Source organism: Apium graveolens, chromosome 1 (assembly GCF_009905375.1).
Source record: "Apium graveolens cultivar Ventura chromosome 1, ASM990537v1, whole genome shotgun sequence".
Taxonomy (NCBI): domain Eukaryota; kingdom Viridiplantae; phylum Streptophyta; class Magnoliopsida; order Apiales; family Apiaceae; genus Apium; species Apium graveolens.
The window spans coordinates 146,289,358-146,304,012 of NC_133647.1; the positions used below are offsets into that span (position 1 = coordinate 146,289,358).

Below are 14,655 nucleotides of genomic sequence, written 5' to 3' on the forward strand. Positions count from 1 at the left end.
TGAGGATAACTGTACTAGATGCTGACCTAGTAGTCTTTAACATACTAGAGATCCCATGTTAGAAGTAATTATTTATGTGGACATCTATTGACACAAGCAAATTCTGATATTGAGCTTAGTCACGTTTACTATGTCTATCTTATTACAAAGTCAAAAACTAGAATACTGCTTCTCATCTGTTAAGTTTTGATGTTAGTAAATCTGATGGATGTACTAAGTGCTGATAAACCTCACTCATCAAAAGAAAAAGTAAAAGAAAAGCGAATAAAAATCAGGTACTCCTTTGAGATCTAGAGTAAAAATGTGGAAGGGACGACCCAAGTGCATTGCTGGTATTAAGTAATATGCATCAGAAAAGCAAATAATTATTTTTTCTTGGTGACTTTTCACACTCTATGATTACTTGAGAAATACTCTGATAATATCATAAATTCTGATAAGCAGTCGTGACTCACTTACACTGAGAAGCCACTGCAAAATGGAATTTAAAAAGATGCACAAAATTAGCACAAGACAGTTGAGGTGGACTCATGCATGAACTCATTCAATGGTAGGCTTCAGAATAATGACAAATTTTAAGTAAAGTTTTAGTTATGCCTTATTTTTAAGATGTACTGAAGTGAATCAGACTTTACTCTTTATCTGATATTTAGCTTAATGCACACACTAACACTCCATATGAATGATGAAAATTACTGTGGTGATCCATGTTGTTGTAGATGAACAATTTATGTGTCAGATTGCATAAATTATGAGGACAGGTTCTGTTGAACGTTCTGATGATTTAGTTCTGAAGAATCGATATCAGAATTTGGGTGAAGAATTACGGAGATAGGCATTCATTTTTCGAGTTAAGAAATCATGTTCTGATGACTGTTAAGTTCTGATATAAGTCTAAGTTATGATATTAAATTTTGATCCTTTACTTGACTTATTTATGGTTAAAAATATGAAACAGACTCATTTTAAATCAGAATATGTTTGGGCGGAATATTAACAGTCAATATAATTAGGGATAGTGGTACACGTACATGCACAGTAATTTTTACTTATTTCTTATGCGCATTAAATCTCGTTTTACACTTCCAATGACTGTTTTTCCTCTTCCCAATCTAGGGAGACAAGGTAGAATTATTTCTATCTGTCAGCATTAAATTTCCTTGCGTCTCCTGGCATTCTCTTGCCTATATAAACCAACACTTCACATCAGCCTACACATCATTTATTTTCTCACATACTCACTCTCCTTTCCTTCATACCAACACAAACATGGTCAACTACAATATGTTTTTGAACTATGAGACCTTTAACATGGAGCTGAGCTGTGAGGCCTGGCAGCAGGAATGGCACGTAACTGTCATTCCTGATGAGATTTGGGACTCGATTCCCCAGGAGGTTCTCACACACCTCCTGTTCTTTTACATGGACTACCATCGCCATCTGGAGCGATTGGAAGAAGAAAGGATGGAAGCTCTCCGCCAACAAGAGCGAATCATTCGACTCGCTATTCTTTTTATAGAGAGTCGGAAGAAGAAATAATTTATTTTTCTTCTTCCTATTTTTCTTCATCGTCAGCTTTGTCCGGCTTCTTAGCCAAGGACAAAAGCTGTTGATGTTAGGTATAGAAGCTTAGGACAGTCTTGTAATACTCTGATGTAATTTCAATTTTATGAATGTATTCTCTAAATATATTAATGGAATTTCTTATTTTTGCAAGATTCTGTCTCTGAGATGTTTGCAATTTTATTGCACTGTTAAATCCTGATATGTTCATATTCTGCTGACCATTTTAATTATTGATTTAAATTAAGTTCTGATTTTAAAATATCATTACTTGTTTACTTGCTTTATTTTGGTCATTCTCACACTCGAAATTTATACAGAATATTAGTTTTGCAGTGAAAATAATTGAATAAGTGGGAACAGTTTAAATTTTGAATTAAAACTGACTTACCTCAATTAATGGGATTACTGGGTAAGTGGAACGGTTTTTCCTTGAAAAACTGCATGTGATAAGTAATGATTACTGTTTTCCCGTGCCCATTAACTATTCATTATTGCTGCATGTCTGACAGGTGTCCAACAGTTATATTTTTTTTTACCAAGTATAAGTAAGAGAGAGAGAAGATTATACAATCTTTTAATTACTTTTACATTTTATCTCTCTTTCTTTGCTTTTACTCTCTCTCATCTTCTGACGTTGGTTTTTCATACAGACATTTTATCAAACACCTAACAGGCAATCTTAATTTTCAATTTTTCTGATGGCACCTAAGGATTTGATCATTGATAGAGCTAAGTTCGTTCCAAATAACTATGCTGCAATTCTCAATCATAATGAAGCTCCGTCTGAGTTGCATTTTGTGCAAGATCTTCTTGCACACAGTGAAATTGGGTATGCATTGACCCAGCCTTCAGTCTTTTCAAGCCAACAAGTTCTGACGTTTTGGCGGACTGGGCATTTTGATAATGGTGGTGCTAATGGTACTCCCAGCATTATTTTTGAAGTGGATGATTCTGAACATGTGATAACTCCTGGTACAATTCGCAAGGCCTTACATTTACCAGAAGGCTGTATTTTCTCAACACCGGAGGAATCAGCTCTACAAGAGGTAATGGCCAGTTTGGGGTATGAGAGGAGTTTGGCTAAGCTTGGACAGTTGAAACGGGCACATATCAGAAAGGAATGGAGCTTCTTCTTCGACTGCATCACTAAAGCCTTCGGGAATAAGTGTTCCAACTTTGATACCATTCCGATAATGAGTCAGCACATCGGGTATGCTATTATTAACCAAACTCATTTTGATTTTGCAAGTGCTGTGATAGGTTTTATTGGGGATAGGAATGTTGTCTACTTTGCTAGATTCTGTCAGCTTATATATAATTTTTGTTGTGCTGATGAACCCCAACCTACTACTGACTTATATCCACCTTTTAAACTTGCAAAACGAGCCTTTAATGACTTGGTAAATGCTGACCTTAAGAAAACGGTGGTTAGACCTTTACAGAATCCTCAGTCTGTAAAACAGATATTAGTAAATGCTGATCCTCAAACCTATAGTTCTGTTTATCCTGATGTCCAACCCACCACCACATCCCAAACACCACAACAACCATCAGAACATACCACTCATACATCTATACCTCAACCCTCTCTCAGAACATATCTCAAAACATATCTCACACCTTCACAGACAGCTCAACCTTCATCCTCCGCACCTACTGTGAAGCCTTCATCTTCCAAGTCCAAGAGGACAAAGACTGTTCCTCAGACACCACAGAAGAGAAGGAGGATTGTTCTGAGAGATGAGTCTGATAGTGAGGAACAGGTTTCTGCATCAGAACTTGTTGTTACAGAAGCTGAGAAGGTTCCTTCTCAGAAGGATTCTGGAATTGGGGGATCTAAGCTTCTCAAAAGGCTTAGAAGAATGACTTCTGCTGAACCTCCCAAGGAATCCCCACCTTCAAAGAGATACAAGAAATCAAGAGCTAAAAGGCCAGCTTCAGATGATGAGGAAGCAGCATCTAAGGAAGGAGATCAGGAATCTCTGATCTCAAAAGAACCAGAATTTGTTGAAGCTACTGCATCTCCTTCTCCATTGTCCCCAACTCAGGAAGCTACTACAGACAAGGCAAACACACCATTTGTGTCTCCTGTACATGAAACTGTATCTCCTGTAGACCCAGGCACAAGTGCTGAAATTGATATTCAAAACCTGGTTGTGCCTGAGGTTCTCTACTTAGAAGCTCCAAAAGCAATTAATCAAACAACAACACCTGTTACTGATGCTACTCAAACTCCAGAATTGTCTATTACACCTTCTCTGCATCTAGATGTTGATGATCAGACTATAGGTGAGCATCAGGATATGGCTGTTGATCAGAACTTGGAAACAGATCAGCACTTAGAGGATGATGCTGAAGCCTCGATTGCTTCTCATACTGTTGTTTAATCAGAAGATGCTGATTCTGTAAGTTCTGATGCTACAAATGCTGATGATACTGGTGATGCTGCTTCAAATGCAGATGCTGATGAAGCTAGTCCTTCAGGACATGCACCTCCACAAATTGTTTCTAAATCTGAACTCGTCAAGAAGTTTGTACGAGGAGAAGCACCAGTACCTTGGAGTGAAACTCCTAGAGGAAAGGAGTGGACTAAGGAATGGAACTCAGTTAACTTTGTTCCATCTGAAAAGATTCTTGCTGAGCACTTGGCAAAAGCTGATGAAATCTTAATTAATGATGATTTCAAGACACAGCTTCAAGTCACTGCATTGAGTACTAGACATCTTCAAGGTCTCCATTCAAAAACTCATGTAGAGTTACATAAAATTCAGGAAGAATTGCTCAAGCAAGAAACAGTTAAGAAACTTGAAAAGAAAAGTTTCTTTAAACCTACCTTTGACAGAGTTGCTTACATTGAGAAGACACAAGAGAAGCAACAGTCTCAGATTGATGATATTTTGAAAAATCAAGCTTCTCAGCAATCTCAACTTGATGAAATTCAAGCCTCAGTGGAATTGTTTGTCTCTCTTCTCTTACCTGCTGATGCCAAAAAGGGGGAGAAAGTAATTAAGTCCAAATACAAAACTGATCAGACACTGAAGGGGAAGGATGATGAAAAAGATGACCAGGAAAACTCTGGAATGGGTGGAGGTCATGGTCAAGGTACAAGTCACAGGACAAGTTCTGATGCTGGAAAAAGAATTACTTCTGCTACTGGTAAAAGGATAAGTTATGATGAACTTTTGGATCTTGATGAAGAATTATCAAGACAGTTATTTCTAAAGGAGAATCCAGGAATGGACTTGGAAAGTCTGATGGAAGAAGAAGCTAGACTTAAGTCAGAAAAAGTCAAATCTAAATCTGAAGCTTTTGTTGGTAAAAAGAAACTTCCAAAAGTCAAAGGAATTGTGATAAAAGAAAGAACAAATCCTGAAGCAACCAAGGCTAAATCACAATTGCAGATAGATCCAAGGACTAAGGGCAAAGAGAAAATTGGTGAACCTATCAAGGTTTATGTGCCTCCTGTGGATGAAGAAATTACTGTTGAAGATGCTGATCTTGCTCTGACTTCAAGAAAAATTTCTAAGACAACCTCTGACATGGCTCAAGTTGTTCAGAGTAAAGATAGAGTTAGTTCTGATATCTCAAAGAAGCAAGTAACCTCTGACATAGCCCAAATTAACTTGATATCAGAAGATAAATCAAAGGAAACCTCTGACATTGCTCATGTTAAACCTCGAAAGATACTCCTACCAGGATTCACCAAAGCCAAACAGACTCAACCTTTGAAGACTGCTGCAAGTGGTTTTGAAGCAAGAGTGGTTACTGGAAAGGAAGCAAGAGATAAAACTGGATTGGGAAGTGCTGATGAAAGAAGAATACAGAACACAACCAATGATCCAACTTCCTTAAGTAAACCGGGTATTGGAGCAACTCCGGAAAGATTGAATCAACTAGAATCTGTACAGATGGTTTACCACACCTACTTGAAAGAACACATCTTGTTGTACTTCATGACAGATGGTAGGGTTTATCATATAAGGGAAAATGCCATTCCACTGAAGTATTATGAAGAATTGGAACATGTATTATTCTTACTTCAAGTGAGTGATAAAATAACAGAAAGTGCTGCAAACTATTTAAAGAATCAGATTCAGAGACAGAAAAGGCTTTATTCTGTTAAGTCTGACAGCACATATCTTCCAAAGTACAGAGATCACAAGGGTGATATTGTTGAGATGAAGCCCAACTCTGCTAAGATTATAACTACCTTTCTGGGTTACAGGGCTGTGAAATTTAATCTTGAGTCTGACAAGGCGTATTTGATCAGACTGGATCAGGACATAAAGAAAGCTAAAATTAATGATCTCAGGGCTGCAATCTTTCAAACTGGTGAAGATTATGCAGAACTTAAAGATGCTAAAAGGAGGATGATTGATGAACTCAGATATGCTGAGAGATGTTTGTTGAAGAACTATCTCAGAACAACTCCTGACATCAGATAGATCAGAAGATGAATCCAAGTCAAGATCTATAACTACTCATATTCTGATATGAATACAGACTGAAGTTGTTATCAGAAGTTAAAGTTGGTAAATCTTTAAGGAATGTAAGTTGTAGTTATCTAGTCAAATTCTCATGCATTTGTACTTAATGTTTTTGACATCATCAAATATCTGTTAACTTGTATATTATGCTAATTTACAAGTTGGGGGAGATTGTTAGATATATTTGATAATGTCATGACTAATGTGATTTATGTTTAGTTTTCAGATCTTACTTAAACAGGATAAATCAGTACTTAACTGAAATCAGCACTTATACTGAAGTCAGAACTTAAGTCGTCAGTACTTAAGGTTCAAGAGATATTTATCAGAAGATAATATCAGGACTTAAAGAAAACGTTCAGATAAGGAAGGCAGCTGATTTACAGGAAGAGAAGATCGAGAAAAACATAAGAAGAGATATGCATGAAGAAGGAATTCTATGAATAATAGAATACTTGGAAGAAAAGATATCTGATTGATATATTTTAGGAAGCAGAATTATATTCCATATCAATTAGCGATTATCTTGTAACTGTATAGTATATAAACACAGACATAGGGTTTACACTATAAGTGTTATCATTAATCGAGAAGATTATTCATTATAACCCTAGCAGCTCTCGTGATATTTGTTCATCACTGAGAGAGGATAGTTCCATACTGTAACAGAGTTTATTGTTTTGAATAAAGTTTGTTTTCTGTTACTTGAGTTATTAAAGTTCGATTTGATTGTACTATACACTGTATTCACCCCCCCCTCTACAGTGTGTGTGGCCTAACAATATAATCTAAACAATTTACGAAGTATAACTACAAATAGATTGTGTCTTACCAACACAAAGATTTAAATTGAAAATTTACAAAAGGACAACAATATAGTTTTGAAACAATTTATCAATATTTATCGAATAAGTAGGATAACAATATAAAACAATTGGGCTAACAATGAAACATAAAGTAAGGTTGAATAGCAAATAAGGTGGGTACAAATATGAGTCTCTTACATAAAACTATACTCGCTAAACTCCAATCACCAATGAAGTATAGGAAAATACTTCCTTCCTTGGTAATCCAGAAAAAAAATAAGGAATGCAAAATACATCCCGACAATATAATAAAGATCATGATCTAATCACATCTCATACCCCAGAGACGCACTCGTATACTCACCCACTGATACGAGTTGGTGCCCGGTACACCTTTACTCCGAACTCCATGTGAACATTGTCCGTGATTAACCCACACAGATCGGTCTAAGAGCCCAACAAAATAGGTTACAAAGGTTGGTTGACTCGTTGTACGAAACAAAACAAAGAAAAATAATGTCACAAGAAAAATGCAAAATCACAATATAAACGAGTTAAGACAACAATAAATCCAAGAATATGGAATCGAAACGAAAATGAGAATACTTACAAATAGGTACACATTGAGTACAATAAGCTCACAACTTTAGAAAATGGCAATAAATTTAACAAATATTATATTATTTAAAAAGGAGAAAAAATTCAGAAATTCTACCTGATATAAATATTAAGATAAATCTAAAATAACTGAAATCAGGTAGACCGATAATAGCCCCAGTCTAAGAAAGAAATTTAACAATCATATATTAGTGTCATGCGCCTATATTTATATTATGATACTAAGCCAAAAATACTATACTAATGTCACCATGTGTGTATCTAACAGCAGGTTGACCAAACAAATTAACAATCCGGGAAAAAAGGTAAAATAAATAAATAAATAATTAAAATATTAATAGTAATGTTGTGAAACCCACTAGACACAAACCTGGTTATCAGTACCGCCACTTTAATGCCGCTAGATCAAAGTTAATAGATTTAATAACGAAAAATTAAAATAATTTATATGTAATAATTAATTATTAACTAACAAATGTAACATAATTAGCTGCAATACTACACTATCAATAGCCGAGCAACATAGAACGAACATTAAAAATCAAACTCCACATATTCACAAAAATGTACAAAATTAATGTGTCCCAAAAAGGTTATAATAATAATAATAACAGTTGTATTACCACAAAATATTTATTCGAATAAAATACAAAATGACGGACAACATTTGAGTTTGTATAGCAAAATAATAAGTACCATATACTCACACCATTCTAGTGCTCTATAATGATTCGGTTAGAATTCTTATTTTAAAATAAAGAAAGAAAGATATAAATTAATACAATTAATACAAAGTAAAGATAGTCAACGGCAAGCTGCTTTGTACTATGAAATCATAGCAAACAAAATGGAGTACAAGTAGATCACTATAACCATTTACTAGAAATTTAATAATTGTAGTTCATTTTTTTTGGTATAAATGTTTCACTTAGCAATAATAATAATAATTATTATTATTATTATAATAATAATTATTATTATTATAATAATTATTATTATTATAATTATAATAATTATAATAATAATATAATAATAATAATACTATCTTAAAAATAGGGAAGCTATTTAGACCATTTTTATCAAAGTCAATGCATGTAAAATATTTTAATATTTGATTACAAAAATAATAACACTTACCCGTGCTTTATAAGTACTCATTAAAAACATATTTTTAAAGAATGCTTAAAGTAATGTCATGTTGTACGCGAGTATTAACTTGAAAATTAATAAAACAATAAAATAAAGAAGGAGTAAGTCACAAATTATAATTAATAAGGTTGATAATCGAATGGAATAGTACCAATGACATTCAATTAAAATATATATAATTATCTGTCACCACAATACATACAAGGCAATTCAAATTCATAGTATTTCTATCTCATTTTTTGTGAATCATACAAAGAATTAACAATATAAACTAATTGTTTAGACATAGGTGAAAGACGAGCACAAAAATATATATGCAAAAGTGAATAGAGTTGCTGGTAAAAAGTAGTATGACAAGAGCTTACAGTTGTTTGGCTCGAATTTGAAGACAAAATAGAGCGTATGGACCGAATAGGAACAAAACTGAAAGTATTCATGGGTAAAATATTAAATCAATATTGACATTTAATTATCTATTTACTAATATAATATATTATATCAAAACCATTCATACCTCTTCCTTTGGTACAAACTAATACTCGGATAAAAGTACCTAAGCCTCAAGTAAATCCTTCTATATCTACAAGTAAAAGTAGGGCAAATATACACATTAAAATAAAAATAAGCGCACCATTGCATATTAGAAATATATCTACAAGTAAAAGTAGGGCAAATATACATATTAAAATAAAAAGGGCACCATTGCATATTCGAAAGTAAGTAACAGAGGATGACATATTACCGGATTTTTTATCGAGCTATTACTATTTGGCGTAGCTGTACACCCTCTTAGATATGCATTAATGGGTATTTATAGGACTATTAAAATAACTCTAACCTATCGAGAAGTAGGTTCCTGAAGATTGTTTCTATCACTAACCGATCTTATCAATAGTTTATAAAATCTGATTAGGACTCCAAAACAATATCTAGAAGTTTCTAATATTATAAATAAACAAATATAATTTAACAAAAAAATTATAAAATATAAATTAAGATAGATATCTAAAAAATTAAAATATCGAAATATTATATTCTTCCCTCCTTAATAATATTTCGTCATCGAAATTCAATGTAATGCACCTGTTTCAAAAAGATTTGGGTATTTTGTCCTAACTGAATCCTCCATTGCCCACGTAGCCTCTCGAGCATCATGATTTTTCCAAAGAACTTTCACAAATGGGATAGTCTTTTTACGCATAACTCTTTCCTCTCTCTCCAATATAGCTTCTGCTTCCTCCTCACAAGACAGATCATCGTCAAATGTGTCTAAAGGATACTGAATAATATGAAACATACTTCCTCAAAACTAATGCATGGAATACGTTGTGCACTCGTGAAAACTGAGGTGGCAATACTATGCTACTACTCCAACCTTCTCAAGAATCTCAAATGGACCAATATATCTCGAACTCAAATTACCTTTCTGACCAAAACGTTAAATGCCCTTTGTCGGAGATACTTTAAGAAAGACCTTATATCCAACCCTAAACTCATACTCTCGTCTACCCTTATCTTCATAACTCATCTGTCTAGATCGAGCTTGTCTAAGATTTTCCATAACAAATGTTACCTTATCAGTAGTGACCTGAACTAAGTCAGGACCTTCTAAAAATTTCTCTCATACTTCATTCCAACAAGTCGGTATCCTGCACCTGCGTCCACAAAATGCCTCAAAATGAGCCATATTGATGCTCGCCTGCCAACTATTATTGTACGCAAATTCAACCAATGGTAAATACTCATCCCAATTTCCTAATAATTTTAGTGCACAACACTACTAGAAACTTGGCCTTAGACATCGGGGAAAACCGATGTCTTTGTAAAAAATGAGCGATGTCTTCGTGAGTGATGTTAATTGTATTCTTACAAACACATCAGTTTTTAGCCAATATTTGTAGGCACCTTAGACAACGCTATAGAGATGATTTCGATGTCTTAATCAGTAATTTAGAATATCAATGAATAACTAAAAGTTCAGTATTGCAATATTAGGAAGATTAAGCATATTTAAACTTCTAACCCACAAGGTATAAAATAACATTAACATCGATTCTTAGATGAAAACCGATGTGTATGAAAAGTAATAACATCGGTTCCCAAATAATGTGATGTCGAAATCCTAGTTTTGACATCGATATTTTAATTGTAAATGTTGTACAAAATGGTTTTAACATCGGTTTTTCGATTTGTAGCTGATGTATGAAACACGCTTTAACATCGAATTTTTGGTTTTTTTCTAATATCTTTGCAGTCCTAAGACATCAGTTTTGCTTCATTAAAATGTTGTCACTTTATGATTTTTAACATCAGTTTGCATAAAATGTGATGTTTGTTTTTCTGGAATCAAATTGTACCTCTATTTTCGTACGTACCAAAATGTAGCTACTAATACCTATACTAAATATTGTAAAACACTATTTACATTATCCAAAGAAACCAGATTCACCAAACATAAATATATACTATAGAAATAACATTTAACAAACAAAAAACTACTTCAATGATCTACTACATTATCAAACCTAAACACAATTATATACATTCAAAAGTTTTATCAACAACAACCATGACCTACAACCTCCAAAACAAACTATATTAGGGGTACCGAGACATAAAAAATGCTAAATTTACATTTAGTCATGCATAAAGTTGAGAGCCTCGAAGTGCGCACCTCGTCCAGCTCAAACAGATAAATTCCATGTTAGAATGTTATGTTTCTCAAGGTCATAAACATGAAAAATATGCAACACATAGAAATTACGGTCATATGCATAACCTTTCTAAGATGTGCATGCCCTATGATATTGCACGAGCCACAAGAGGTCCACTCTGGCTTTGGCCACTTGTCCCGGTTAAAACATTAGTCTTGGCCTGTGTTGTGCTACTTTCTGATACAGAAGATAGTAGATTGTGTTTTGAACTATTTTTACTCTTAGACTAGCAAGCATCAGGGGATCACGTTCAAGATTTTTTCCTGTCTTGTTTAAGCTTGCAGCCATAAGTACCTGATCAACGAATTCTTGTTCCCTAGTAAAATAAAGAATAAAAAATTTAAAAACTTAATATGACACGACAAAGAACAATATGAATAGGGACAAACATAAATATAGACCAGCAATGGGGGACACTGTGTTGAATAGAAAACAGAAATGAGGGAAGGAATAAACTCCTTTTTATAGACTAGATAATTCGATTAGTTGCTCCTTCATTCCAAATAGATTACCCAAAAATATATTAGAGATTCACCAACAGATTAGATAGTTTATCAAAATATTTAATTAGAAAATGATGAAAAAGCATTAGGTACATAATACAAGAGTATATCTTTTTATTTTAAAAAAGTACCAAGTGATCTCAAAGATCACATACATGCAAACATACAAGGTTTATAGAAAACAAAATAAAGTCTACATCTATCATTCTAAACAAACTATTCTCACGATATTTTATGTTCCTGGTGTTTATTGCGGAGAACTGTTAATAACATTCAGTTATCAGCTTTTAAGTGGCTAATATTTTCATTAAATCATACAAATGCAGTAATAAAAAAGGCAAATAGTAATTTCTTTTTAAAAGCAAATAGTAAATAGTAATACAAATTCTTTTAAAAGCAATCAGTAAATAGTAATTTCTTTTTTTGTGCTTGTAGAGATATTAATATAAAATTACAAATTCCAAGAAGAAAATCAAATGATTACCCCAGGCTGGAATCTCAGCATGTCACCACGAGCCATGGCTTCAGCTTGAGCGATTCTCTCCCTGAATGTCTATGCCATCTCCTCTGCCTTTCAAGAGAGAAACAAGCACTTCATATTATATTCAAGGTAATGAAGAATAAAGATGGTAACATGCCAAGAAAATGAAATTTCGGATGCTTAAAAATCTGAATTTTCAAGTCTATAGCATAATAAGGTCAGTTACAAGAAAGTTGGATTTATAAGCAAGTATGCTATTAAAATACAAGGCCTTAAGATGAGAAAAGACTTCAAAAAAAATTTTATTCAATAAAACCAATGATTGGAGAAATCTATCAGTATGCCTTCAAAAGAAATTACCTTCTCAAAAACTAGCTTAGGATTGTGAATCAAGTCTCCTGGAGTCGGTTCTAATTTTTTTGTCAAAAGACTGACGCGGCCTCGCTCTCAGTCATGGATTAGTATCATAACCTACATATACAACAACTGATGTCAACTTAAGAAAAATGTTAGTGCAGGGCACTGAAGAACCGTATGTTTAAGTCCTGGGACCATCACCGTCTTCGTTTCTAACCACGTAAATACACTTTGGGTACACATTTCTACTACTGCATCAATGAAAAATTTCTATAAATAAACTTTTAGCAATTGTTAGGAAATTAATATAAACTAAATCATCAATTTTTAGAACCTGGATCTAAAGACAAAATACCTGAACCTTCAAAGTGAAAGTATCGTTTATTACCATGTTATCAAAGACAATCAAGAAGCGATTAAGGCTTTACTTGATTCTAAACAGGGTGCATCAATAACAAAGTTCAGGTGGTCACATAATAGTGATAAAAATTATAAGAACATGTAGCAATAACATAATTCTTGTTGCTGCACAGGGGAGCTTATCTTATTTTTCCCAAAGACTTCTACAGACATCTTTAATTTTTCATATTCTGGACACATCTTCAACTTCTGCTTCTTATCAACAACATATGGATCTTCTTGTAGGTTGACCTGACTTTTATGTGTTTTTTCATTCTTAGGAAAATCAATTTGCCATTATCTCGTGGTTCTAATAAAATAAGCATCTTATAAATGAATTTATAAAATAAATACATAAATAAAATCCACCAAAATACAAAATAAAAATAAAAATAAATCTATAAATCAGCAAGCTCTAGATCTCTTTAAGAAACTCAATTTAAAAATAATTAAAAGATTGTGAATTCAAGAACAACCATATTCAAGAAACATCAAAACCAGAGTCCATCTTCGCAACAATCCAAACCCACCAAATCTTTACAAACAAAGACATAAATATACATTCAAAAAAACATATCAATCTCATGCTATATACAAATTTATTTAAAGAAAGTTCAAGAAAAAGAGGGATTCTTACTAATACAAAGTGGCTTCAAAGCTCAAGTCCAACTGATATATTTTTTCGATTATTCAGCGCAAATTGAACCAATTTCAGATTGGGTTCGTGCCTAATTAGGGATTTTGATTTGAATTTCGTGAGATAGTGAGTACTAGTATGTGAGCGATGGTGCAAATTTGGGCTTAATTAAGATGTATTGTGAGAGAGAAATGGGAGAGGAAGATGGTGAAAGAAAGAGAGAGACGAGAGGGAGGCGTGACAGAGAGTAAAAGTTAAAATTAAAGGGAGACTAGGGGAATATAATTTCATTTGGGGGAAATGAATTTGGTGTTAAGGCGGAAATAATTGGACATCAGGGGGAACGGGTGCCCTTTTTTTTAATTTTTTGAAAACAATGATCAACAACGGTTAGAGTTTGAACCGATGTTTGAAAATGGTGGACATCGGATTTTGTTTAAAATCGATGTCTAAGATGCGTTCTCATTTTTTAAAAATAATGATCGACAACAGTTATTTTCTCAATCGATGTCTAATACACGCAATAACATCATTTTAAAAATAATTGATGTCTAAAGTGGTTGTAACATCGGTCGCCTGACCAACCGATGTCTAAGCACCGATGTTATATCCTGTTTTTCTAGTAGTGCAAGCTCGTAACATATCTTCCTAGGTCTGAATCTTCCGCTCTGACTGCCCATTTGACTGCGGATGAAATGTCGTACTATAGTTCAATATGGTGCCCCATGCTTTTTGAAATCCCTGCCAAAATTTTGAAGTAAATCTCGGATCTCTATCAGAAATAATAGAAATTGGAATACCATGAAGTCTAATAATCTCATTCCTGTATGCTAGTGCTAAACTCTCCAAAGACATGTTCCCGCGAATTGGTAAAAAGTGAGCAGATTTAGTAAGCCTGTCCACAGTCACCTATATCGCATCATTCTTCCTCAATATTT

At 33.6% G+C, this 14,655-nt stretch overlaps 1 long non-coding RNA gene across 1 annotated transcript; it reads right to left on the reverse strand.

The window, feature by feature from the left end:
• Positions 1 to 11,237: 11,237 nt before the first annotated feature.
• Positions 11,238 to 13,848, reverse strand: LOC141721135 (uncharacterized). Its single transcript, XR_012574659.1, has 4 exons — positions 13,718 to 13,848; positions 12,685 to 12,795; positions 12,328 to 12,414; positions 11,238 to 11,656 (listed from the first exon to the last, which is right to left on the reverse strand). It is a non-coding gene; the product is annotated as an uncharacterized LOC141721135 (long non-coding RNA).
• Positions 13,849 to 14,655: the final 807 nt, after the last annotated feature.